At 45.4% G+C, this 22,744-nt stretch overlaps 1 protein-coding gene and 1 pseudogene across 7 annotated transcripts in view; both read left to right on the forward strand.

The window, feature by feature from the left end:
• LOC140255050 (E3 ubiquitin-protein ligase TRAIP-like) overlaps positions 1 to 18,016 on the forward strand; it is a 41,068-nt pseudogene extending 23,052 nt beyond the window's left edge.
• The window catches only part of KLF12 (KLF transcription factor 12), a 271,938-nt gene that overhangs the window by 24,422 nt on the left and 224,772 nt on the right, over positions 1 to 22,744 (forward strand). The window lies entirely within an intron of this gene.

Here is a 22,744-nt window from a genome sequence, read left to right on the forward strand (position 1 = left end):
AGTGTCAGAAGAATTTGTAAGTTTCTGTGGGATGTGTGGAGGGGTCATTTGTTGTGAGGGCTGGAAGCAGAGGGATGGGTACCGGTGCAGGGCACTGATATGGTGTGGCTGAGGGATAGAGCAGGGCCTGGGCTCCTCAGGGGAGTGGAATGAATCCATGCTACAGAGTGAAGTGGGGGTGATGGCCGGCAGCAATGAGCTGAGGACTTTGTGGGTTGCAGGGCATGTGCCCATGCAGGCTGCAGGCAGGGCAGGTTGGGGTTGTGTTACCAGCTATGAAGGTGCTGTATTACTGCATCAACTGACATTGGAAGAGGGGCAAAGGTGGTGGTCATGGTTTAATCACAGCTGAGGGGGTTTTGCAGAAGCCTGAGATGTTTATGGTTTTGTTGATAATAGCATGCAAATCCTCTTGCTTAACAAAGGTTTAGTAGGCTATCAAGTGACACTGGCTACTGGCATAGTGCTTAACTTGTGTGTCGTAACATGCAGAGCTGAACAAGAAATGTGACTTGAAGAAAACTACTTTTTATGTCTTTCTGTGAAAATGCTGTCAGGCAGATTAAATGCTCGCTCCACCCCCCTCCTCCCTCTAGCCTTGTATGATTGCATATGTATCTGCAGGCAGGATTGGCTGCCTAGGGCTTTGCTCCATGGCCAGAGCACTGTGTGCACTTGGCTTGCTGATCTTTTCTTTGAGGCCACATAGGGCTGGCACTTGGTGCTCCCAGCTCCTCTGTGGGCTGAGGCTTCTCCAAGCATGGCTGCTTCATTCCCATCTGTCTTCAACAGCAGCTGGAGCCAAGCACCGGAGCGTTCAAAGTGAAAAGAAGTTTGTTGTGTGCTGTTTTCAGAGAAAACAACACAAAGAATTTCCTCAAGGAATCCTGAGTAGGACTTGGTGCTTGTTCTGGGCAGGCTGTGGCTCTGATGTGTCTTTCATATTTCTCACCTAAAATTTTCTATGCAGTTCAGCTGTCGTGTGCACGTGGGAATTGGAAACTTGGGAAGGTTCCACTTGGAACTTTTGGGAACCTCCACACTCAGCCATAAACAGGCTCTGTGGGACAGATATCTCACTTGGCAATTGCTTCTGCTCAGCAGTAATAAGAATTATGAGATACTGAAGAGCTTTTAATATTTACTTTGAATAAATTGGTAAAGTGGGATGGATGGCAGCCAGAGGAGATGAATCAGTTTGTTAAAGGTACTGCAGCAAGTCACAGCTACTTGAGTGCTGTGTGCCAGCCTCCTTATCCCTTCCACACAGAAGTGTCCTTGCCACACCACAGAGAAGTGAAACTAATTTGCAAGCCAGGTGGTAGATTTCTTCTTTACTTTTCTTTCTCGTCCCCAGTAACCTTTATGACCCTCTTATTGTTTTGTTGGTATTTTTTTGTGTGTGTGTGTGTTTTTTTTTCTTTATTAGATGTTCTTGGAAGGTTTCACGCTGCCAGTGAGCATCGGTTGGAGCTAATTCCCCGAAAGTGACTTCTGTGAAGTCGCCAGTGAGATGTGTTGGTATGGTCAGATGATCCAGAGCAGCACTCCTCAGCTTGTAAGCATCAGAAAAGAAGTTATAAAGTGCTAGGTGCCTTTGCATGGAACCATCAGACCTCTTTGGCTTTTACTTAACGTTGACTAAAAGAATGGGCCCTTGTCCATTCTTGACTTCTTTCCTGTTTTTGTTCCCCAGTGAACTGAAGCCTAAAGTATTTTTGTGTAAATAATGTTTGCACTAGACTACAGAACTGTTTGGAACCTGGAAGGAAACAAACTGAAGACCCTGTTAGGGTGAAAATCATTTCCCTTAATTTCAGTCACTGTAGTTAGGAGCCTAGTTTAGGTTAGTCCCCTGGATTTCCTCTGTCAGCAATAAGAAAGGGTGATGTTTCTGCAGAGCGGTTCCTCCCACCCATCACAGAGATTAATCTGAAAAGAGGATAAGATGTTGTATAGGAATGGTTGGCTTCTTTCTTTGCTGCAGAGCAAACTTAGTCAAAAGTAAGCATACAGATAACTGGTGTTAGGTGAGCTGAAATCCAGTCTCAGTTTATAGTGCAAGATGTGCAGTTGGAGTAACCTTTTTCCTGCATTATTCTTCTCTTTGTATGTGTTTAATTAAAAAAATAAAGATGAAATAACAAATCCTACCTGCTGTAGTTGTGGTGGGTTATGTATCTCTACAGCAAAGACTGTAAAAGATTTCCTGAAGACTTGATCTATGTAATGTGCAGGGAATGGTTATCGATCAGTTGGTCACCGAAGGAGTGGCGTGGGGTTATGTGTAAATCTTTATATTTTGTCACCTTTTTCTGTCTTTTATTCTCACTTCCTGCCCATCTCTTGCACAACTTAGTGGAGTTACTCAAGTAAATATGTACTTCTTTCTTCTTCCCTGGGTTACTTTACCGTTCCTTCCAGTGTAATTCCCTCACTTTTACCCTTTGCCCACCTGTAAATATACTCAGTCTTGATGGAGAAAGGAGTTTTAAGTAGTTGTTTTCCTCATCTCCCTCTGAAAAGCTATCTGCACTTTAGTCCCAAGAGCAATTCCTAAAAGGCAAATTTTTCTTCCCATATGCAGGCAGTAAGAGGAGACTGTCAGAGCACTTTTCTAAAAGCTTGTTTTTCTCTGTGGGTAGGGGGAGAAAGAACTTCAACTGAGTATTCTTAGGGCACCGATTGTTAATTAAGTTTTGTGCTTAGGCTTCCCTGAAGTACTCAGTAAGGTAAATCCAGTACCATGATTGCATTGGTAGGCTTGGTCTGAAGACGTGTTCTGGGCAGAGCACCAGCAACTTTTATAATGAAGCTGTGCAGGAAAGCCCGAGCCTATCCCTTCCTCCATTCAGTATCACAAGTTTTCATCTGAGTTGTTTCAGCCTAGTGGCATCCAAAAGTTTCCCTTACGTAAGGCTGTGATGTAATCTCTGAACCTCTGTTTCTAAGAAAAAGATTAACCCAAGAGAAAGTGAAGGGAAAGTGAACTTACGGATGATCACGGCCAACTGAGAGGACAGAAAATGGCTGGTGTGAACAAGTGTAGAGATGTTTGACTTACAGGCCTGTTATTGCCCTTGAGGATTAGTAGCCTTGATTAAGAGGCCTAGGTGGTTCAGGTCTTAAAGCCTTTCTGGGCATTCCTTTGTGTTTGCTTGTTAGGTAACCAGAGAAAGCAACAGCATAAAGGGATGCTGCTGCTGTGCAGTACTTAGACAAATACTGTGATTAATCCAGAGGAACACCATCCACAGTTGATCCTTGAGTTGTCCTCTCCAATGGAGTTGTAGCTCTGACAGCTCCAAGGGAAGCTGCACCTCTTGTCAGCTCATGCTCCATTTTGTATGTCAGTTCTTTCTCATTTTTCTCTGTCTGTGGTGCTTGGTCTCTCCCAGCAACTCTTCCACTAATATTTGTCTTGCAGGTAGCAAGGAGAAGGTAGGCTACTGTTCTGATGCCAATGGGCTGGTATTTAAGGTGCCTCCTTTGAGGCAGCCTGTGTGTGCAGGAGAATGTTGTGCTGGCTAAAGGGGTGATCAGAGCATACAGCTGTAGAAAGAGGCAAGCCAGCAGGCTCTGCAGAGGCCAGCATTGCTGCTCCTACTTTCACGGTGTTGTGTCCAGCACTGGAGAAGTGAGACCTCCAGACAGTCATCATTGTCTTTCCCATCTCCTCCAAGGTGTGAGGTACATGTCACATGCTCCTCAAGCCCCATAAGGATTATGGTATGTAGTTTGTAGGTTGGGTAGGCCTGCCTCCTGACTCCTTCCCTATCCTTTCCTGAGTGCTTTCACATTTTGCAGCTGTGCTGCTTCCCAGCTGTTGCTGCACTGTGTTCCCTACTGGAGAGGGCTTCACCACTGACATCTTTCCTTTGCCAAAAAGTTGATGCATTTCAAGCAGGGTCTCTCTCCCTGCCTCCCCCCACCCTTCCTGAAGGGGGCTTTATTTGCCTTTCTGATCTGGAAGCTCTGTACTTTGCTGTGGCCCAGCCCAAATGTCTGGCAGCAGCTGCACTGTGGGCATTGTTTATACCACTGAGCCATTGCAGTGGTGTGTGGCTGTGTCCAGTCTGAAATGACTCCTCTGTGTGCAGTTCCCAGCACCTCTGTGATATGTAATTGCTGGTGTCCCTGTGTGCTTTCCTTCATATCAGTTCCTAAGTGATGAACAAAACTGACACCTCTGTAGTTTTGCAGTGACACTGATGCTCTGACTGTCTGCCTGGCTAAAGAGTCCTGAGTTCTCCAGTTGTGTTCTGGGCTGCGGGTCACCTTGACTTTGGGTGGTGCTCATCTGCAAATAACCTATTGAATGAGTTGTTGCTGAAATCTTTGTCTGTATGCTTGGGCTGCCTGCATTGGGTTAGTTTGTTGTCTAGCGTATAACTTACAGGAGGATTCTTTTCCTTCTGTGTATGCATAGAACAGAAAATCTGTGAAAGCGATGGTAGAAGTCAGATAAAAGCTGTGCCGAAAGCTGCTCTCTCAGTCACCCACAGCATTAGTATAAGTAATGCTTGTTTTGTTACAAGTAGGGCTATCTCCTAAGAACCTCTTCTTGCAAAGGATTACCCTTAAGCATGGGCTTGGTGTTGGATGCTCTGTTCAGCTGGGTTTGTCTCATTGCTGTGTGAAAGCCAGACAATTTGAAGCAGTAGAAGGGGACCTGTTCTCAAAACTTCTTTAAGGTATGCAGGATTTGTACACAGCGGAACATCTCCATCTGCTTTTCATTTGTGTATCAGGCTATCTGCAGTTTGTGGGTCTGTACTTGAGGATCTTCCTATTCCCATTCTTGTAATTCACCTACTAAGTTTCCCTTTCCAGATGGCAAACCATCAGCTTTGTTGAGTTTATATTTGTCTGAATCAATCCTGAGTTGGAAGGGATGCGTTAGGACCATAGAATGTGGATGGGGCATCCACAACCTCCTTGGGCAACCTGTTCCAGTGCACTACTACCCTCTGGGTGGAAAAACTTCCTCCTAATATCTAATCCAAATCTCTCCTCCCTCAGTTTAAAACCATTCCCCCTTGTCCAGTTAGATCCTCATAAACAGCCATTCCCCCTCCTGTTTGTAAGTGCCTTTCAAGTACTAGAAGGCTGCAGTGAGGTCTCCCTGGAGCCTTCTCTTCTCCAAGCTAAGTAAGCCCAGTTCCCTCAACCTTTCCTCATAGGAGAGCTGCTCCAGCCCTCTGATCATCTTAGTGGCCCTCCTCTGGACCCACTCCAAGAGCTCCACATCCTTCCTGTACTTGGGGCCACAGGTTTGGACCCAGTACTACAGATGAGGCCTTATAAGAGCTGAGTAAAGAGGGTCAATCACCTCCCTCTCCCTGCTGGTCACACCTTTTTTAATGTAGCTCAGAACACAGTTGGCCTTCCAGGCTGCTAGTGCACACTGCTGGCTCATGTCCAGCTTCTTGTCCACCAGGACCCCCAAGTCCTTCTCCGCAGGGCTGCTCTCAAGGGTCATCGAGTCCAACTTCTGGTTCCTCATAAGACAACATGAAAATCAGACCATATGATTGAGAGCATTGTTCAGACATCTGAGATCTGCAAATGGCTCCACCTATGGCTCTCGCTGGTCTGCAGCATCAGGTGTGGAAGGTGGCCCAGTCCCCAGCTGATTGTGCCCTGGTGTATCCAGCTTTCCCGTGTCTTAAATAACTGAGTCTTAAAAACAAACTAAGGACAAATCGAAACCCACAAAGTATCTGGAGCTGATGCACTTTTCTACTCTGTGCATCGGCATTCCACCTTCTAGTGTTTTTTCCTCCTTCTCAAGGTTCCTGCTTTGCAGTTTTAGACTATTGGAATAAGTATTATGGGCTTTGTTGCTGCACCATAACAGGGTGAGATGCTCAGGAGATGCACTAGAAACACAGCAGCTCAGTGATGCTGCCAGCAGCTGTCCATCTGGGGGAAAGCCAAGTGCTTCCCTACTAACCACACAGAAGTGCCCTGTGATCTTGTATGTGTGACTGCAGCGCTAAACGTTTGTGCTGTTGTACTGACTGTTTTAGGTGAGCTGTCATAAATAGATTTCGTCCCTTCAAACCAACCGTGTGTATTTTTTGACTGGATGTAAATGAGGATGAACATTTCTGATAGTCTTTTAATCATTTTGGCTTTAAATGAGAAACAGGCTCTGAAAACTAACAGCATGAGCAATGGGATCGAAGCTTCTGAAGTGGAGAGATGACCTTGTTAGTGACCTGCGTGGTACTGAGATGGTTAGTTTACGTTCTGATGTAATTCCGTCTACACCTTTTTGCCTTAGGAGATCTCCTCTTGCATTTGCACAGATGACTGCTGCCAGTGGTGCTTTCTGTCTGCAGCATGGGCACACCTGAGCCTTATTTTATGTCCTACGTAGGTGACTCATGTCCTTAGTGATGTCATTGTGGAAAGGTGTAGAGCGGTCATGGGCCAGAATAGGTGTCAGCACAAAAGCATGCAGACTGTGCCACCTGATTGCTGCACTTGCAGCATGCTGCTCTCCAGCCGGGCATGCGGAGCTGGCATACTGCAGTCCCTAAACAGCAGCTGTGCAAACTGCGGTAGGGGTAAGACCGTGGCCTTGGCAGTGTTTCTTTGTCCAATTGTACAGGTGCTGTGTGCTGATTTGCACATAGAGATCTAGAGAATTGATAGTAAAATGTCTCCAAGTGTTTAAGGCTGTGTCTGAGCAAGGCTTATGGATGCAGGCATTGTTGTAAGAGCATGTTGGTATGTGTTTAAGCTTAATTAAGAAAGCTTATTTTTGCAGCAGAGCAGTTGTCTAATGGAGTGTTTGGTGTTTCATATCAGGCTTGGTCTTTGTCCCTTCAGTCTTCTAAGTCCATCAGAAGAGTTCTGGGCACTGCCACTCTTTGTTTTTTCCTTGCTGTCCTGTTGGATTTCAGCATGCCCTGTAGCCCTTCACATCCCTCTCGCTGGTTTGTTTCTCAGGCTTCCTGTGTGATGGCCCATGGCTGGAAGAGCAGCAGTGTGAAACGGAGGCTTTTCAGTTTGGGCATCGTCCCCAGGTTTTCTGAGCAGGAGCACTTTCGCTCTGAAGCGGCATAGCAAGGTACAGCAGTAGCACGGGGTATGTTTCTGTAGTTCTTTGCCTCACTTCTTGGGTTTGGAAGGTTGTCTCTACAATAACAAGTTTTAGGCTTGCTTGCTTCTCATTGGGAAGAGAAGGTTCTGCTGCACCTGAAGCCTTCATGAGTTTCATGTTACTCACCAGATGTGGGTGGGTATCTGGATGTTTCAGGTTTCGCTCAGAAGAGAGATTTTCCCCCTCTCTCCCCTGTGGTCAAAATGAAAGTGTGCATTCAGACTTGAGCAGTAGGAAGAGAACCAAAAAAATCAAGTATGTATCTGTTCTTTTTTCTGCTTGGGAGTTGGCTGGTTCTGCCAGATGGGCTCTTTGAGAGCCAGGGCAGCTGCTGTGTTTTAATCACAGCCATGATGCTCTGGGTCAGCAGGAGGTATGGGCACGCACAAAGCAAGCAGGGGAGAGGGGTGTCTTTTTTTCCTTCCCATTCTCTGCCCCTGTAGCAGAAGTTGTTGGTGATTGGCAGCTTCATGGTTTGAATGCTGCTGAGGTTTTGGTACATGGAGCGAGTTGAAGGGGCTGGAAATGTCTCAGCCAAAAGTGCTAGAGGGGCAGCTCACCATTTGTCTTCAATAGAAGCTCATCTTGATTTCATGTGCTTGTGGCTCGGTGTCAAGGTGCTACGATGCATGTGTCCAACAGAACTGCTCACCTTGGGTAAGCGAAATGGTGACTGTAGGGAACTGCAGGCAAAACTCTTTGTTTAAAGAAGGAAATTGAAATTTTGTGACTAAGTAAAGGTCAGAAATGCCAGGGCTGCTATTAGCTGACTCTATCCTGCAGGAGATTATCAGAAAGGTGGTACTACAAGAAATAGGACACACATCATTTATAATTTATCAGCGTATAGGAAAACACATTTAATGTCCTGCTGTGCAATAAATGTATCCTCTACAGGAGCACCAAAGAGTGCATAGATTCTCTGCTTGTTTCTTAATTCATCCCTTTTCACCTACGTAAGAAAAGTCAGGTTGTTCTTTATCGCTCCCTTAATCAAGAGCTTTATTTTGCGTGCTTGAGTCTGCATGGTTAGAGGAGCGACTGACGCATGGTTTGATCCTGGGATCCTGCCTTGAGGATTACGTACTTGTCACCACGGTGCATTTAAAGGTGTACCACAAACTGCCTATTGCAAAGAAAAATAATCATGAAAATGGTGCTATTTCTGAAACAGCAGATACTGCTCTGCTACCCGCAGGACTGTGCTGGCAGGTTCTGAGCTGGCAGAGAGGAGAGGAGGCTGTTCTGGACGCAACAGCAGAAATGCTCTCTCACTGCTGTGTGTAGTTAATAGAAGCAGACAGAGTTGCAGCATGAGTGCATTCAGGGGTCACAGCTGTGAAGGATGCCATGCTTCAACCTGATTTAGCAGTGGGAACCTTGGCAGGAAGTTGCCGTGTTTATGAGAAGTAGGGTAACCACAACTGCAGGCAAACCTGAAAGATTCCACTGTGGCTTTCATTATGAATAGCAGGCAAGAGTGTTGAAAACTGGCTGTAAAAAGCTGAATACCAGAGAGAGAGAGAGAGAGAGAGACGCTGTGTAAAGGAGACATAAATTCCGCTGTGATGTCTCTAAGTAACAATAAAAACGCTGGTTCCGTCTGCCACAGTTGTTCGCAAGGTAGAAAATGGTCAAAGATGGAGTAATTCCAAACCACCAGATTTTCTTTTTTTAATTTTTTTTCCAAATATGGAATTGATGTTGGAGGGCACCGGAGGAAGAGAACGGGCAGTGCCATTTTGGCTGCTTTCAGGAGACGCGGGGTAGACGTGCTCAGCACAGTTGTCATTGCGTTCCATTGGGTTAAAGGGCTGCTCCTCCCTGCGGTTTGGTTTTGTTGCAGAAATCAAGTGCGTCTTTTTTTGTTTTTTAAATGGTAGCCTGCGATAGTCGAGCTCTGTTGAAATGATGTCTTAATCATCTGAATGCCATGTGAATATGCTGCATTGGCAGCCCCGCTTGGGATATAGCTGGGGACTAGTGAAGCTTTTTACAGTCATTTTTGTTTTGTAAAAATGAAGGGATGAATTTCTTTTGTCTTCAGTGATAAGAAGAGCGTGGAGGCTACACACCTCAGTCAAGGTTGACTCTGTCCTGATGTGACTTGTACTTTCCACTGTGGGTAGCTTGTATTTATGCACAGAGCATCAGATATGGAGTTCCTAGTCTCTGGCAATGATGACAAATGAGTCATGCAAGCCAGGATTCTTGGCTGGTGTATTATTGTGAAACAAAGTGTCAGTCAGTTTTGCCTTCTTGACATAATTTATGTGAAAATGCTTAAAATTGCCAGAGATAAATTCGGAACTTTCTTGTTGCAAATCTACAGCAGTGAAGGGCATGCATTTTGCTTTTAACCTTTGTTATCTTACATGAAAGCTTGTATTAATCTCTACTAAAGTAATAATAATAATAAAAAGTTCTCTGTTGGTTTTTCATTCTTCAGTCTTTTAATTCTTTTTGCTCCTCATCTTGGCTCTTTGCTTTTCTGGTGCATCACTGCGAGTGCCTAAAGGGTGCTGCACCTTTCTGGTACCAGGCTCAGCCTTACCCATTGTTTCCTTCACATAGCAGTGCAAGGACTGTCCTCTGTGAGTTGTTGCTCCGCAGCTCTCAGTGGGGCTTGCTGTGCTCACCATGGAGCTGGATATGTGGAGGGAGCCTGGTGCCATCCTCCCACCCACAGCGGTGCTGTGGCTCATGGTGCTGTGCTAGGCTGCAGGGCCCTCCCAGGAGGGCAGAAGGGCAGTCTGGTTGTGCTGACCTTTGCTGACCTGCCTGAGTTCAGCTGATGAATTGCATAAGCGTCCTGTGTGAAATTGGTGAAGAAAACACGGGGGTGGGGAGGAAACCCACTAAGTTGCTATATGCTATAAATTGGTTCTTGTCGCTTCTTGGCATCCTGCATCATAGGGAAATTTGATGAAACCGAGCAGACAGTCAATTCTGAACTTTACTGATGATTATCTTCTTCCTCAGAGGTCAGGAAAGTGCAGACCAGAGCTTGTTTTGGTCACCACAAGGATTGAATTACAGGCGTGCTGTGTGGGGTTGGGCGGGTTATGAACTCCCCAGCTGCAGAGATGGGAACAAAGAGCTCAGATGTGGCTGCTTTGCCCCTTGTTCTGTACCTGTGTAACCAGATTAGCTCCTTGCAGATCCTACTTTACCTTGCACACACTGGAGGGCTGGGCAGACTAGATGCACCTGTACTGGGTTAATAGTAGCGGTTGCTCTTGTAATGTTTTCCTGTAGAGTTACGGAGGTGATACCTGCAGTCCCTTACCTCTTGATACCTTTAGAGAACATAGAGTTGTTTTATATGGCTCTATTTGGCACGTTGTGTAATTAATCTCTGGAGATCAACACATTTAAGAAACCTTAATAAACCTTTGCTGTTGTGATTAAACAGATTACTTGAGTTGCAGTCTGTGTCATATCAGAAGGTAGTTACTAACAACACTTCTTTTTGTGCAGAGCTCTGGACTTTGGAGTTCCTTTTCTAAATTAGTCCAAAGCTGTTTGTTCTGTAGCACAGGAAACCCCCCCTCCCCCAACAGCCTTGTGAACAGATCACTGAGACTTCTGTCTGTGTGCTAAGGAATGAATCTTAACAGCCAGATTGGCTTTTGTCCTTTGAGGAGTTTGTTAAACAGTTCCTACTTGCATTCTTGTATTTGTAAATGTAGGAGATAGAGGGACTTGCCTAGAGTTAATTTATTTATTGCTGTCCTTTCTCCTGCGATACAAGTCTGAAGCGGTTGAGTTGGAAAACCTCAGTCTTAAAGAGCAATGCAAATAGGTAGTGGGCTGTGACATTATTCAATGTATTAAAACAAATTAGTGTTATAACATCAGCGCGGAAGAAGTAAAGAGCAGAGTGCCATTTTGCATTGACACCCACGCCTCCTGAAAGCCACAGGAATCTGTAGGTTTCTTGGTTATGTGCTTCTCAGCCTCAGAGGCAAGCTTTAAGAGAGTAGCACATAAAGTCAAACCACTTTAAGTCACCTCAAGTTAGTTGCCCAGGTTCTGAGAACAGCATCCCCTGTTCAGGAGTGCTGGTTGACGATTTGGGTTTGCAGATGCCAGCTAGGAACATGGTACATGGAGGATGGGACACCTTTCCCCTATATGCTTGCATTTCTGCCTGATCCTATGGGATCTGCTTGAGCACTCAGTGTGGGTGGAGGCTGGGATTGCTTTCTCATTGCTGTGACGCAATTCAAGCAACCCTTCAGACTCTTTAGCAGGATCTGTTGTGATAGGGCAAGGGGAAATAGTTTCAAATTAAAAGGGAAAATTTAGAGTGGGTATAAGGAAAATTCTTCTACAATAAAGGTAGTGAAGCTCTGGAAAAGGTTGCCCAGAGAGGTGGTGGATACCCCCTATATTTCTGGAGACACCCAAGGTCAGGCTGGACAGGGCTCTGAGCAATGCGATTTAGCTGTAGGTGTCCCTGCTTGTTGCAGGGGGTTTGGACTAAGTGACCTTTAAAGATCCCTTCCAAATCAATTTTATGATTCTGTGAACTGCATTTGTGCGCGGAGACCTCATAGCATTAATGTAGATCAGGAGGGATATAAAAAGGAGAGTGTGGATGGCCAGGAGAGATGAGTGGCATGAATGGATGTCAGGAGAGGGAAGGCAAGGGTGGGCCCACATATGTGCTGCTCCATGCTGTCAGGTTCTTGTGCCCTGTCCTATCTGCAGAGCCTCCAACTGGAAGCAAGAGGTTTGCAGTCTCTTAGTGCTGGTGATCCAAAGAGAGCAGGTGGCAGCTGGAAGTGGGAGCATGAGGGAGTGGGCTTCAGAAGAGTCGGGCACTCAGGAAAAGTTCAGTTTCTTTTGATTCCTCTTAAGTGAAGTCTGTGAGGTTTTCTGAGGAAAAAAAAAATAATAAATCTGTTTTGGCAGACACCGTTTAGCCCTCCAGAGCTTCTCATTTTTTGTATTTACCACAGAATCAGAGAACGATTAATGTTGTAAGGGACCTGTGGATCCATGCGGCCTAGTTCCTGCTCCAGCGGGGCCACCCAGAGCAGCGTGGCCAGGCCCATCTCTGGGTGGTTTTTGAAGCGCTGCAAGGTGGATGGAGACTTTACAATCCCTTTGGGCAGCCTGCACCGCTGTCATGTCACCTGTACAACACAGAAGTGCAGTCTGGTGTTCAGAGGGAACCTCCTGTGCTCCGGTTTGTGCTCAGTTTCTCTGTTCCTGGTACTGGGATTCACTGAAAAGAGCTTGCCTGCAAGTATTTATATGCATTGATCAGACCCCCCTCCCCACCCCCCCAGAGCCTTCTGTAGACTGAAGAGGTATTCAGTTCTGGATGTGGTTACCTTTTCCCTTCCCTTCAAAATGGGTAACAAGTTGTAGCCTTTTTCAAAATCACTGCTTTCCAGGGACAGCTCAAGGATGGAAGTGACAGGAGCTTCTTTCTGGAAATGTCTGCAAGAGAGTTAGTGGCAGTTCCTGGGACTCCACGGTTAACACAGTCTAATTTAGCACCCTGTCATGAATCAGATTTCACGCTTTGCCTTTTTTAGTGTCTTCTATTTTGAAGAAGGGAGGTTAAATTTAATATCACTTGTCTGAGTGCCTGGATTTGTAGTAGAATAGCCAATTAACAGTTGTATTATTCTTAAGTTGATGATGTAACTGTAGGTGTTTATGGTTTCTAATACTAAACATGTTGCAGTCGTGTTGTTGCAGTAGGGGCTGCTTCCCGTTTTCACATGCCATTGCAGCAAGAGAGTTCTGTGAATTTTGTTGGTTCACAAATCCCAAAGAGTGGGAATTTCTTACCTTTATGGAAATTGAAAGAATATAAGAGATGAGCAGAGTGTTTCATGTACAATACATGGAAAATACTTCAAAGCTGTGAGCTACATTTCTGCATATTCTAGCTGTGATTTCTTTAAACTACTAATGAAAAACTAGAGGAGACTGCTGTTATGGTAAGAGATCACTGCAATGAAAGGAGTGTGCTGAGGGTGCTGTACCTGGCCACCTTTAGAAAATGTGTATCTCCCTGAGTGTGTTTCTTTTCAGTTTTCTGAAGGTGTGCTAGCTAAAGATGTGTGTGGTGTGTCTTATTTTTTATCTAGTGGGACTGCTTTCTTTCCCCTTTTATTTTCTTGGTTTATTGCTACAGACCATCTCCTCTCTTAATGATGCTGAGGCTTTTCTAGATCTCGCTGCTCCATCACTCCTCCCTGAGGTCATTCTCAACTCATCCGTGTTCTCATGACTAAGGGTAGACGAATGTGCAGATGTGTGTGTGGGATAAAACGAAGAATGAAATAACCTCAAATCCCTCAAATGCTTCAGTGCACATGTGGATTTTCCCAGGAAGAATTCGAGAGAAAGTAAGCTCTAGATGACAGATTTAAGTTATGTTTTTTGCATACTTCTGGAAGATGCTCAGAAACGTAAGGAGCAAAGGGCCTGAATTAATTCCATTTGTTTAAATATCCTTGTATCTTTTACATTCTGCTTTCCTTATGGTTGGCAGACTTTGGGATTATTTTATAGCTGCATGGTCTTTTTTCTTGCCTCGGGCAAAAAGATTTAAATAAAGAAATAATTCACGTAACCTTGTTTGAGACACACATTTTTTCTTCTCTAGGAGCATGAACTCACATGTAGAAGTAGCAGACTGCTATAAGGGAAGCTTTCTTTTTAATATGTTTAGTCTCTGCAGTTGTGAAACTCTTAAAATTCACCTAAATTTTATGTGTATGAGGATTTGATTTCTTAATGCCAAACTATTTCCTGAAACCATCTGTTAGCTCTTGATAAAAACAGTGGCCTTTGCTTTTGAAGCAGCTCACTTTTCAGCTGCAAGAAGTCTGAAGCCATACTTTTTGATTGAGGACAGCACACTGGAAGACTCACGGTGCATTTTTCCTTCTCAAGGAAGTCACTGAATCATTCTTCTTCTATACCTCGCTGTGCTTCAGACATGAAGGTGGTCTGAAGCAAACTTTGTATAGGTTTTAATGGTGGTAAATGCTTCATATTTGTACAACTGTATTAGCAATGAGGGGTTCTATCTAGATGAGAAGGATTTTTCACTTTTAAAATTAAAAGCTAATTAAAAGCAACTTACATCCTGGTCTTGGTATATTTCATGTTTTGGCTTTCAGAATTCAACACGTGTCAGTTGCTGTTTTCATTCTTGGCTGCTATTAGGGGATGCTGTGCAACTTCAGGACAGGGAGGTGGTGGGTAAGAGATGGTCAGGCAGTGGAGAACCAGAAGTCTGTTTTTAAAGCTTCAGGCCTTTTATAAATAATTTTGCTCATAACATTCCAAATACAGTGTTCTGTTCCGCACACTGGATAAAATAAAACGTGCTAAAGCAAAGAACATCTCCAGAATCATTTCACAGGTATGTTTTTCTGTAGTTTTAGTCTCAATAATAATAAAAAGCTTGCATTTGATAGTAAAAATTTTGAGAGAGTTTCCGTATACTGCTTTGTATAAAGTGCACAGGCGTAGTGGAAGAGGTGAATGTAAAATAAAGAAAAGGCATTAAGAGGAATTGGGGAGTAAAAGGACTATGAGATTTTATCCTTTTAAGTAAGGTTATATAATCAATAAATCTATAGCAAAACAGTATATTTCAGTGCTGTAGCTGTGAAGCAAATACTAGCATTAATCTTGCAAGAGGGAGTGGTGCCCTGCATGCTGCCATCGGGTACACACATTGATGTCATGTTGTTTGATTCTTGTGAAACTCTGCTCCTCTTGGCCAGGCAACTTATTTTGCTCTTTCTAGATGAACTGATTTAAATGGTGCTTCCTTTCTATTACTGTTGCAGTGAAAAGTCAACTGCATGCAGTTCAGGAGGATGTTTCCATGGTGAAACTATAAGGCTGTCACAGGTTAGAAGTGAAAATGTTGTGGCCACCTGCTGAGCTGCATGCTGTGCACCTCATGCCCCAGCTCCTGCTGCTGACCAGGGCTGTGCTTGTAGATGACACACTGTTGTGTGGGGGCTGTGGTTTCTGGAGGAAAGGGATCCCAAAGAATGGATTTGATGAGCATGGAAAACACTTTCAGGGATAGGAGGCTTAGAAAAGGCAGTGGTGGGGGGGGGGAGAGAGAGCAGCCCATGCTTTGGTGAATGGCTGCCCACATGCAGCTACCTCACCCAAGCTGTCTCTTTCCCCAGCAGCACCTTAAAGGTGCTGTAATCTAGCTATATTAACTGCCATGTGTAAAAGATGGTGCTTATCTACAGTTCCCTGAATGGAACTTCAGTAGGCAAGGCATGACTGATCATATGCGAACAAACCAAAGCAAGCATGAGGTTTTCGACAACATGAAAACTGTCCTTGGTGGTATGTGTTTGTTACACTTGGATTTTAACTCTGACAGGGCATGACAAGAGACATGAATTTAGCAGTGGATCAGTCAACCTGAAGCACTGACTGAAATAATCTCTCCTGTTCACTGGTGTCCAGAAGGCAGACATCTGCAGCTGAAGGGGTCCAAGTATGAGGACAGAAATGTGCATGCCTAATAGCTGATGTACGGTTTGTTTAGATACCTACTTTAGGATGAGAGAAATTGGTTCTAGAAGCCTTTTTTCCCCTGGGCAGTAGGGAAGGCCTTGGATGATGGGCTCAGGTGTGCAGCTGCCTGCAGTTATAGAATAATATCATAGAATCATAGGATAGAATGGCCTGGGTTGAAAGGGACCTCAGAGATCATCTAGTTTCAACCCCCCTGCTATGTGCAGGGTTGCCTATCACCTGACCAGGCTGCCCAGAGCCACATCCAGCCTGTCCTTGAATGTCTCCAGGAATGGGGCATCCACAGCCTCCCTGGGCAACCTGTTCCAGTGCATCACCACCCTCTGAATGAAAAACTTTCTCTTAATATCTAACATAAACCTCCCCTGTCTCTGTTTAAAACTTTTCTCCCTTGTCCTGTCACTATCCACCTATGTAAACAGCCATTCCCACTCCTTTTTATGTGCTCCCTTTCCCTTGGAAAGCTGCAATGAGGTCTCCCTGGAGCCTTCTCTTATTCAAGCTATAAGGGGACTAGTCAGCTGCCTGCATTTCATCAGAGGATGTCTGTCAGTTTCACTTCTGTTCCCAGGACACATACTGTTTCCTAGTGAGAATGCCACCCAACTCTATGGCTTCGGTACCTTCAACCTTTGGACTCCTTTCTGTGATTTTGTAATTTTGTGTAAATATATTTAGAAGTTCTACTTGAAAAATTGGATAAGGTTGTTCAGAGAAGCAGCAGGAGTCAAGAGGAGTAAAGAGAATGGTAGAATATCCAACAAATACTGATCTAGTAATATTAGCACATCATATTTCCTATGTTGGGCAGTGTGAGTTTATTTTAAATGTGATTTGAAGCAGTCACAGAATGTGCTGCCCACCAGATTTAAATTCACCTCACCTAACTTTGACACCAATGTGCTGGAGGCTGTGTCAACATAAGAAAGTAATTAGGAGCAGGAGGAGCTGATCAGTAGATGAAAATGATGAAACCAGTCATTAATGTGGGCTTTCGTGATCCCTCTGGGGGTTGAAGCGCTCTTGGTGTGCTGCTGCAGAAGGGCTTCTGGTTCAGCCTTTTCCAAAGGCATCCTGGTGTGCATGCATCTCAGCTCTGCTGGGAAGAGGGGTGTGCTGGCACTTCTGAGCAGTGTCCTTGGTGCCATGGATTCTCTCCAGAGACGGGCACATCTGCAGGGATGATTCGGCTCTCCTGTCTCTCTTCAGAGAATATTCCAAATTGGAAGGAATCCATAGGGGTCATCAAGCCCAACTTCTGGCACCACACAGGACCACCCTGTTTGTCTGCATTTGAAACGTAGGGTCACCAAGCTCTTCATTAAGGTAGTTTGGCATTTCAAGCTGATGCGGAGCTAAGCTCAACCCGCCTGCTTGAAGAGTGCTGGAAAATTGCTCTGTTTGCCATAGTCACAGCCTGCCAGGCCCGTCTTGCCCATCTACATCCACTGTACTATCTGCTCTGATTTCTTCAACAAGTATGATTGGACACTACGCTGTGCAGGCACACGTTCCACTGTGCCTGCCTGTTCACAGGACCATAGAATGGCCTGGGTTGAAAAGGACCACAGTGATCACTGAGTTTCAGTCAATGTTTGCAGGGTTGCCAACCACCAGACCGGGCTGCCCAGAGCCTCATCCAGCCTGGTTCCAGTGGTTCAATGTGGTGCCCAGCTGCACCTGCCCTCAGTGCAGGATACAGGTCAGCAAAAGATAGGTAAGCTCATTGTTGCTGTTGCCCTGGAGGAGCAGACTGAATTGGATGCAGAGGCCTCACAGAATGAAGTGGACAAGGTGAAGGCTCAGCTCTCTGTGAAAGTGTAGAATAAATGGGAATGCCAGGCCATTGTGGATGGGCTGTGGGATGCTCTGGACATGTGTAGTGCCTCAGTAGCATTGCTCTAGAAGGTGCTGGGAGAGACAGAGAGATGCTGTGTTTCTCCTTCAATAGGCAGGTGAGGTTCCTGAAGAAGCAGCAGGAGGATATCAGAAGATCAACAGAAGAGGCCCGCTGCCAGCAAAAAAGGACTGAGAACCATGGAGTGGGTTGAATTGTTGCTTGAGAGCTAGCCCAATGCAGTGGGGGAGAGAGATGATCAGAGAGATGGGAGTTGGGCAGGCAGCAGTAAAGCAGCTTCCTATCTATTTTGTCTCACTGAGAAAGGAATATGTGAACTTGAGAAGATGTCTGGTGAGGTGACAGAGAACCAGGAATTATTCTCTGTCAACATTAAGCTGCAGGAAACAATTTCAGAGTTGGATAAGACAAGAGAGGAGTTAAAAAGCACCCAAAAGGATCTGAAAAATGCAGACAAGGGAGATCCTGAGTTTGAGGAAGAAAGACATCTATAATCAGAGGGACACTCAGGTGACTCATCTTTTACAATTCCATGGGAGTGGGTCTTCCAGCACCCAAAGCTCCGTTGTTCAGCCCACAGCAATGAGATTGATCTAGATTCTGTTTGATCTAAGAAGTGGATGTTGGGTAGCTTCCTCTGTTCCCACAGGAGCGTGGGCAAGGTGATGTTGGGGTGCGATGGCTCGGGAGGCATACCCGAGTTCATTCGGCCTACGGACCCTTCAGAGCTCTGTCGCTTAGCTGTGAGGAGCAAGAGGAACATCTCTAGGCCAGCATCTGTCTATCCCTCTGAACTGTTTTCCACCAGCAGCTGGGCTGGGCTGAATGCTTCTCTGCAGTGAGGTTCCATGCCTCCCGAGACACCGAGGCCAAGTGTGCTTCCTGAAGCCTGTCCCAAGCAAAGTCCTGGCCTTGCAGCAAGCCAGCAAGCAGACCAACCTGGTACCTAGTGCACGGGCTGGTTCATCACTCATTTCAGCCCTCTTCTTTCCCATTTTCTCGCACAATAAATAGGGTTTTCTTGTCTGCTGGTCTGCTTGGAGCTCTGCGGTCATTGCTGCTCTTGGGTTCTGTAGGTAGAACCGTGCCTTGGGGCATGCTGGAGCTGCAGGAAGGGATCTGGTGTTTGTCTACAGCTGGGGAAGCAGCTGGTAGCATGAGTGGGGAGAGAAGGGAGCTGGAGTAGTGCTGTAAATAGTGCTAGTGTCCCTGCATTGCGTGCAGGACATGAGTGCTCCCAGCAGTAATGCTGCAGCACAGCTGTGTCCACTGTCACGCCACTCCTTGCCTTCTTAGTTTGGGGCACCTGTGCCAAGCCAGGGAGCCTCACTGTGCCTTGGGTAGGGAATGGAGCCTGGATTAGCACTGGGATCATGGACCAGGGAGGAGGGTGTTTGTGAGAGTTATCTCAAGGGAGAGCAGGGAGGTTGCTGTGCTGATGACATACGATGTTCATAACCCCAGCCTGCAGCAGTGCTACTGTAGTACCCTCTCCTGTGGCTGGAGCTCCTGTGCTTGCCACCCTGAGGGCTCTGCTTGATAGTTCCCATCCCCTTCTGCTTCAGTCTGGGGCTTACAGGCCTGGGCCTGCTGCATACCTGTGGTTAGGGAATAAAGAACCGCTGTGGGTTGGTTAATAAATAAATAAAACATCTTTGTTATAAGAAAGACACTGAGACCCTGGAGTTTGTCCAGAGTAGGGGCAGTGAATCTGGTGAGGGGTCTGAAGTGCAAGTCTAATTGAGAATGGCTGAGGGAACTGAGGTTGTTTAGAGTGGAGAAAAAGGCACCCTGAGCCTCCTCATCAGTCTTCCCAAAAGGATGCTGTAGTGAGGTAGAGGTCAGTCTCTTTTCCTAACAGTGATACTCTGAGAGGGAATGGCCTTATGTTGCATTAATGAACATTCAGGTTGGATGTTAGGAAAAACTCAGAGTGAGCGGTGAGGTGTTGGAACAGACTGCCTAGGGCGGTGGTGGAGTCATTGTCCTTGGGGACGTTCAAAGAAGAGTGTGGGTGTGGCAGTGAAGGAAACGGTCCAGTGTGGTCATAGGCATAGGTTGGTGGTTGGACTAGATGATCCTACTGGTCTTTCTGACCTTAACGATTCTGTGAATTTGTGGTCCTGTGTTGTAGCTCTCTGTTCTCAGTAATAGCTGCAATTAAAGGTTTGTTGAACACTTACTTCTAGAGCCCAAATTCACAAAAAGCTGCTCCTTCCACTTCTCAGTAAGGGTCGGGGTCTTATTTTATTTACTTTGCACTGCACTGGGTTTGTTTTTTCTTTGTCTGGCATCGTTATTTGGCCTGAATATTACCCTGTGAACAGATGAATGATTCATCGTTGTGCCCAGAGGAAGATGCTTTTTTTTTCTTTTCTTTTTTCTTTTTTTTTCTTTTTTCTTTTCTATGAATAACGCTGCAGAAGTTGCCTTTTTTTCTTTTCCCCTTGGGAATTGTTGTTGCACAGAAAATCCACCAAATGGGATACGGTTATGTAAGGGATAAATCTACCTTTGCTGCATCTCACTGTAGGAGTCTCAGCATGATGTGCTATGCAGATGATTTCCAGTTAGACTGCACCTGTATGGAGGACTGTCACTTGAGATCCCTTCTCATGGGCTGTGTCTGTGTACTGTGCTGAGAATGTGTGAGTGCTGCAGCATCTGGAGTGTCACCTGATTTCCTACTACAGAATTATTGAATATCCTGGGTTGGGAGGGACTCATAAGGATCACAGAATCCAGCTCCTGGCTCCACACAGAACCACTCCGAAATCAGACCACATGACTGAGAGCATTGTCCAAGCACTCCTTGAACTCCATGATCTCAGTGCCATGGCCACTGCCTTGAGGAGCTTGTTCCAGGGCCTGACCACCCTCTGGTGGAGAACCTCTTCCTGATGCCCAACCTCTCTTCCCATGACCTGTAAGCAGTATATACAGATCTTATAGTGAATCCTGAATCGATAGTTAGGTATGTTCTAGATGCATTTTGTAGTTTGGTTGTGTATCTGTTGTTTGTGTTGTAATCAGTGAGTCCCCTTTCTTTCTCTAGTTTGATAAGTGGATCGTACAACTGTGTAATGAGTGCGTGTTTACAGCTCTCTCTATGGATGTTATTGATGCCTTTGGACAAAAGGGTTGGGGAAAGATGACAGTAGGCTGTCATAAAAGGCTTCAAATAATTTGAATTAAACCTAGAATAGTTAATACCGTGAAGACCTTGGAATAGGAGTGTATTTCAGATTTGCAAGGCACAAATTAGCATCATGGCTAACTACCTTAAAATTAAGTGGCCTATTGTATGTAAGAGAGTATTTTTGCATGCTGAATCACATGGGATCACAGGTTGGAGGAGACCTCAAGGATCATGAATCTCCAACCCCCCTGCCACAGGCAGGGCCACCAACCTCCACATCTAATACTAGACCAGGCTGCCCAAGGCCCCATCCAGCCTGGCCTTGAACACCTCCAGGGATGGGGCATCCACAGCCTTTCTGAGCAGCCTGTTCCAACACCTCACCACTCTTATAGTGAAGAACTTCCCCCGATATCCAATCTAAATCTTCCCTCCTTCAACTTAAAACCATTTCCCCTTGACCTGCCATTATTTACCCTTGTAAAGAGTTGGCTCCCCTGCTGTTTGTAGGCTCCCTTTAGGTACTGGGAGGCTGCAATGAGGTGACCCCACAGCCTTCTCCTCTCCAGACTGAACAAGCCTGGCTCCCATAGCCTGTTTTTAATGCTACATCAAGCTCTAACTAATACGTTTAATGACTATTTCCAGCATAGATGGGCGATACTTCGTTGTGCTGCTGCTTCATTTCCCTGTGACTGTTTCCTGGCTTGCAAAAGGTCTATTTCCAAAGTGGATTAATGCCTTCCACATCTGCACTTCGTAGTTCACATCAAAAGTGAAGCAAGCCGTACGTGTTCCGAGTGGCCATGTGCGCACATCATAAATACTGCCTCACAATCTGGCCTGCTTAGAGAATTAAGAGCTCCTATTTCGTGGGAGAGATTCAGTGTTAAAATATTAGTATTTCATAAGCACCGCAGATTTACCCTCAATTACATTTTTTTTTCAGATTAATCCCCAAATCATTCTCCGAGGAAAATTTTCGGTCAGACCTCAGCTTTTTGCTGCTTTTAGAAAGATGCTCTGTGTTAAACTTTGCCAGTTTTATAGCCGCTGGGTTTTAAGGAGCAGAGTTGGCTGGCGGTTTTCCAGCCAGCCCAGCTGCCTTGGGAAGAGCCATGCAGGTTGACAAAGTGCAGTGTGGGCTCCTTTGTTGAATCTATTACTCTCGTACTGAGAGGGTGAGAGAAGCAGGTGTTAACTGCAGCGAGGGCTTCATTATTTGAGAGCTTTCTGCCTTTTCATCTTGACCTTCCAAAATTATCTCCTCTGCCCGGGTACTTCTGGGCTCTGTATCGTTCCAAAATTCCTCATGGCTTTCAGGTGTTAGCGAGCCTGGAGGTTTTGCTCTGCTTCTTTCAGGGGAGCTGTCGGGAGGGCATGAGTCTGTACGGCCTCAGCTGTGAAGTCGGTGCTGTTATGTGGAAAATACGTACAAGTCTATGAAGGGGTCCTTCTCAGAGGGTCCTCTGAGTGTCCTCAGGGGATACAGGCACAGCTGCCTCACCTTTTGGTCATAGTGTGGGAAAGATACTATATCCAGGCCTTTATAAGAAGACCAGTGAGTGTGGGACAGAGTCTCCCAGGTGTTTATTTTACACGGCTTACTTAGAGGTATGGATGAACAAATACAAAGATTAATGCAAGCAGTGAGCTGCAGGTTGCGGACACCACAGCAAACACAGGCGAGAAAAAATCAATTTTTCACAAATGAAAAAGGAGAAGAAAATCAATAGGGAAAAGGCTGTTATTTTCAATTTAAAACCAGAGGAGCTGAGGTTTGATCTCTGAGTTCACGCTTTCTCGTTCTCATTCACATGTTCCACAGCTCTGTTATTGGAGAACTACAGACTGAGTGGTATAGAGATCATTAAATATAAATGGCTAAAAGAGTGTGAAACGCTCTCCATCCTTATTTATTTACTCATCTTGTCTGCTGGCAGGTATTTATACATCTTTAGTTAACTCCTGCAGATGTTAGTTCTCAATATAGGAATATTTGTGTGCACCGAGCTTGCTCTCTGAAGTCCACCAGCCTTTTTCTGGTGCATGTTTTGACAATATTTAAAGCACAGGACTCAGG

Source organism: Excalfactoria chinensis, chromosome 1, assembly GCF_039878825.1.
Source record: "Excalfactoria chinensis isolate bCotChi1 chromosome 1, bCotChi1.hap2, whole genome shotgun sequence".
NCBI classification, from domain to species: domain Eukaryota; kingdom Metazoa; phylum Chordata; class Aves; order Galliformes; family Phasianidae; genus Excalfactoria; species Excalfactoria chinensis.